Raw genomic sequence first — 6000 nt, 5'->3', positions numbered from 1 at the left:
GTTAACTGTCCTTGAATGCAAATTGGGGCTAATTGCATTTGCATAACCTCTAAGAAACATGCTGTTGGCGTTCGCTGATTATTGATCCTACGAGGGCAACATGGCGGCGAGCAAGCAGCACTGAAGTTTGTATGCTTGGCTGTTTGCTGTTCTCTCGTGGTGCAAGTATTTGCACCCTGAAATGTGCTTGATAGGTGTTTAGAGTATGTGAGATCAAGTGTCTAGACATACTGTGCCATATGTTTCCCTGGCATGCAAATGTGACACTGTACAAAAGATTAAGCCGAGACTTTTTTTAATCAGCGCTCTGTCATGGGTGCACTTTTTTTTCTTTTTTTTTTTTTTTACACACAGAAGTTCATAATGCACACATGAAAGCATTAAGCAAACAGAGACTCTCAGACACTCTAATTAAGAGGGGATCCATAGGCCCAACAAAGTCCAGACACACAGGCCATAATAGTCTCATTTTCATGCACATGGGTGTCTGGTTACCATGACACTGAACCAATCGTGGGGTGACCAATTTTGCTAGAAAAGAGCTGCTCATGAAACATATAAATAGGCATCAGCCCAGAAATTGCTGCCTGAAGACCAATGGATTTTAGCTTTGAAGCATCATATCAATGATATTTACTGAGAACACACCCTTACAGGAAAAGGAGAGGATACTAAACTGCTTTGCATCCATTTGATACTTCAAAATAGCACCTCTCAAAAAAAATAAAAACTTTTTATAATAACATGGTAGCCTTTTTTTTTTTTTTTGTCTAGTCGTCGTATGAATTAGTAGCTAACATTTCTACAGTCGTCATCACATTTGACTGAGCGGGTTTTGCTTTTGGGGGTATTAATTTGTGTGATCAGAGTGGCTGAGCAACAATGCCTCGTTACTATTTGCATTTGCCCATCAAGGCAGCTGCTGTGCTGTACAGTTAGGTCTAGAGTGGGCAGCAAAATGGCGGTCACAGAAATCATGGGGTCTTTTAGCTGGTCATGGGAGCTAAGGAGCAGAAAGACGAGAGGAGATGGGGGGGGGTCTGGGTGGGGGATTTTTGGGGTGTCTGATTTGAGAGACATGGTTTGCAGGGTCTAGACTTTGGGGTGGGGGAAGATGGAGAAGGGGGTGTTAGTGGAGAGGTTATTATTTGAGGACGGGGGTGGGGGGAATGTCTGGTTTTAGGAGGAACCATTAATGAGGGGCAGGAGGGTGGGAGTATCAAACGGGTTTATTTGCAATTGTGAACATGTGTCCATGTCTCACCCATTTGCATAGAGCAGCGAAGGTGTCCATATGCTTGCAGCAAGGCAAATTTAGTAAACGCCTGTGTAAGACCCCCAAACATGATCTGATTTGCAGCCTTCTACCTGACAGTCACGGTATCTGCAGGAGATGCTCTCATCCATTTCTCACAATAACACCTCTGCTATATAGGAGCCTCGCGTTTGTCGCATCACTGTTTTCTGTATGTTGCACCAGCCAATGAAAGCCCCCAAGCTGCTGTCAGCCAATAGCAAACTGTTAAGAATAAGGAAGAGGAAGGAAAGGCAGGGCAAGCCATTAGTTTACCCTTCATGTGCTGGAAATAAGGAGAGACAACAAAACAACTACAGGATGGAAGCAGAGAGAGGAAAGCAAATCAAAGTGGGAGGGGGGAGGACCGACACAGGAGAGCATCATATTGTTATGAGACTGACATGGCTTTTCATGTGTGGAGGGTATAAAAATAAGCAGTTCATTAGAAATAGAAATGGGTACTGGGTTACTTTGTGTAAAATATACGAAGATGATTTAAGAGGGGTTGAAATGGGGGTGGGAAAATCCACTCCTACACTGAGCCATGACAATGGAGGGTCATCTTTAGCCCAAAAAGTCAGACAACCAGACACAGATACAATGTAGATCTGCATAATGTTCCCTATAAATACTGCTGCGTTGTGATCGCCTGTCGTACTGGAGGTCTGAGCATGGAGCGTGAGAATCTTCAGAGAACATATGCAAAATAGTCAGGAGCTGGCTAGACAGCCTTGCCTGAATGAATAGTGTTGGAGCAGGTGAAAGAGGACCCTATAGTTCATAGGTCAAGGCCAATGAAGAGGTTGTCTGGTTCACAAGTGTGTGTGTGTTTGCGCGGGTGTGTATGTGCGCACTCGTGTGTATGTGTATAGGGCCTCTTTACCCATCGTCTGGGTCCTGCAGGATGCAAATAATGTTGCTAGGCTGTTTGAAAATCACTTCTGTCTATTATTAGCTCAGTCTGTTTGTTCAGAGAAGACTAGACCGAGTGTAGATTTGGACAAGAGCTCCTTCATCATGTTGTAGGAGTAGCAAACAGGCAGATAGACAGGCAGCCTAAAGTCAGACCTCCCCTGCTGAAAGTGTGATTGTGTTGTCTGGAAGCCTTTTCTCCCCACATCTCTGCTTTCTGTGACATTTCTTCTCTGAGTGACATGTGGGTCTCAGGCTCTCCAGTGCAGTGCCTGTCTTTGTTTCTCACTGATTGACGGCAGCTTTGTAGCAAAGCTCTACATTTCCATGATGGAGGAAATTGCCAAGAATGTCCCAGTTTACACCATATATGTATTCTTTTATAGTCTATATTTATGGTCTAAACACTGTTTTTGTTATAACTTCTTAATCATAGAAGGTTAAAAATGCACTACATTACTATTAACATTATTTTTTAACCAAGATCATACTCATCAATATTATCATTATCAATATGATCAGGTCCTAGTAAGTTATTTGGGCTCTTTGGTTATTACTTAATACTGGCATGTTAGAGGAATAATGAATGTTTTCTATAATGAAAAATGTGAAAATGTAAATTGATTAGAAAACCCTTTAAAGTTCAGATGGAGCTCATAAAAGGAATATTTTCTTTCAGCTTCCCTAGATGTAGTTTCACCATGAAACAGATGCCAATCAATGTCACTAAATATGTAATGTATATATGTAATATATATATGTATATATATGTGTGTGTATATATTTGTATATGCATATATACTATCTTTTTATCTTTTTATATTACTATCGTTTTTGACCGCTCATATTTTTATGAGCAAGAAAATGATGAATAGTAAAAGAAAAAAAACATCAGGCAGTCGTTTCAGATTTATTCATTTCATTTAACAGGAAAATACGTGCATGACATTTTTTAAATTCTTGCAATACGACGCAAGCATAAGTGTGTATTTCTCAAGGTATCTCTTTAAGGGAGACTACATTACCTCATCATGAGCCGAGTAAAGGAAGGAAGTGAGTGAATGGGTGAAGGGTCGTAGTGCTAACTCTGTCCACTTCTTTATGCTTGTGGGTCCAGGCTTCATTAGCTCTACAGAAAGGGACAGCTCCCTCACAGTTTCCTCAATAGACCCATAGACCTGTCTCTGGCACAGGCTCTGGCTCAGCAGGGAGGGTGTGTGAAATTGTGTGTGTTGTGCCTGCAGTATCCGTGCGCATTTGCGCGTGTTCCTGAAGCATCGACACACTACCAGGCCTCATAGTTTCTCACCCATGCCTACAGGAAACCTTACATTGACACTTTTTTTCTCTTCTTTTCTCTCACATGCATACACTTCATTATTCTCTATTTCACAATGTTTTTCTTTTCAACTCATTGTACATCAGAAGGTTTTATTAAATTTTTAAACTCTCCTAATAACCTTTCTTTTTCTTTTAGTTTTTTTTTTTTCTTTTTTTGCAATTCTCCGTGACATTTCATAATCTTGTTCTACAAAAGATAAATGTAGTTAGAGTGATTAAAGAGATTTACGTATCTTTTTTTATCTATGAATTGCACCCATGAATTCAGTTTAGTCTGCCTTTAGACTTCAAGAAGACACACACACATTAAATAAACAGAAACAAAAAGAAATTAACACAAAAAAATGACAATTTAGACAGCGAATAATAACAAATGTGGATAGCTATACAGTCCGAACTTTATTCAAAACTGACAACAGATTAGGTACTGTTATTAATAGTATTAATAGTGTGAATCTCTCAAAGATCGTATTTTTACATAAAGCATTGTGTTATATCTTAAGACTCTGACCTCTACACTCATCCCAGTTGGGTCACCCTGATGCCTTGTTGGTTAAGGCACACCTGGGCAAAGTGGTTTAGTGTTACCAACCAGACAGACATGAGACCTATAAAAGCACTCGTGTGAATAAAAACCCAACTGCAGAGAGCTGCACCTGAGATGATAGCAGGCCTCTGCTCCCCTGAACCTTTTGCATGGAACATTTGATTCCCATCAGGCAGCACATGAGGGCAGCTTTTCTGGGGTCCTGGTTGTGAGTAGACACACAGACTTTTTTACATTTCATCTACATATATATATATATATATATATATATATATATATATATATATATATATATTAGGAAAAGCAAGAAAGAGAGAGAGAGAGAGAGAGAGAGAGAGAGTGCAAGTGATAAGTTTATGCTTTAATTATTCATTTCCAGCTGGCTTCTAGTAATATCTCTGGAGGTTCAAGCTGAAAGTAGAATGAGGAAAACTTTGTTAAACCCAGATAGAAATTCAAGCTTTGACTCAGAAATAGAAGCCTTGATGGTGAAAGAGAGAGGAGGAATGAGGGTACAACACTGTGGCCTGGTTTGTGGTTCCAGAGGGATAGAGACACTTTTGCATTTCCCCTGTATAACAAGATGGGAGGAGCTCTTTTAACGCTCACACATAATGTATATGCACACAAGCACACACAGACATGCTGAGGGAGCCAGGACTTGATCCATGCAGCTTTGTTGTTGAGGCAGCAGGAAACTTATTGCCCCAGATTTAAAGCAAACCTCCGTCACACAAATCTCAGTCAGTCAGTTTTCCTTTTTTTTCAGCATCTTTTTTTAATTATTATCCACACACCCAAAATCCAGACAAGTGCATGTGTGTGTATGTGTGTATTTGCTCATAACAGACACCCTGACCTCTGACCTTGTCCGACTGTGAAGCGTTCATTCCCATAGGCAGAAGCTACACACACAAACACGCACATGTCCACTGTTGGCTCTATTGGTAGAGCAGTCGCTCGGCCACCCATTCAGGGCTCGGTCACGGCCACTTAGAGCGCAGCAGACTCAGGGATTCAGGCGAGCTGTGATCCAATGACATGTATTTATAATGAGGGGGCTGAAGGGACGTCTTTGTTGGATAGACACAATGTCAGCATAAGGGTATGTGTGCACTTGTGTGTGTGCTGGGGGAGGCGGGGTTAAATACAAAATAAAGGGGACTGAAGGGAGTCCAGTAAATGCCCCCACCACCACCCACCCTTCCCCAACACACACACACACCCACAAACACACATGTGCCCTCCTCAGTACCAGGCTTCTGCGCCCGTTAACAAATCTCTCATTCTGTGAATACTGTTTGACAAACAGACACAGACGCAGTAATGTTTAAATTTCCTTCATTTTGAAAAAGATGTCAACTAAATATGGGCCCTGCCAAGTTGTAAACAAGAAGAATTTGCACATTAGAATTTAGAAGTTAAATATCACTCGTGTTATTCTATATGTTGAGACAAATTCTGTCTGAGATCCTGACAAAGCAGGTTTTAAAGGCAGGAAATTTGTACTTACTGACAGACAGGTAAATGAACCTTTTTGGGTCTGCAGAATTTTACTGATGACACGATGCAGCATTTGACAGTAAGATTTGCCAGACCTCTAGGATTTGAATGTTATGATTTTGTTTTGTGAAATCAAGCAAGGCATCAAAGAAGCTCAAATCTAACATTTCTGAAAAAGATTGACATAATTTGAATAAGCATTGGCTTATTAGCCATTACCTGCCACTGTCCACTTTTATGTCATCTTAACAAAGATATTGAAAATTCTAAATAGATTATGGATTATTGTGTATAATTCTTTTACTTATTCTGTCTCCTGGTATAATGTCAAACTTTACCCCCTTCCTTCTTGCTTTTATTAAAATACCTCATGATGTTTTAACACAACTTCACACTTTGG

This window comes from Melanotaenia boesemani, chromosome 8 (assembly GCF_017639745.1).
Source record: "Melanotaenia boesemani isolate fMelBoe1 chromosome 8, fMelBoe1.pri, whole genome shotgun sequence".
Classification (NCBI taxonomy): Eukaryota; Metazoa; Chordata; class Actinopteri; order Atheriniformes; family Melanotaeniidae; genus Melanotaenia; species Melanotaenia boesemani.
Note: the sequence above shows the minus strand (reverse complement) of the source record.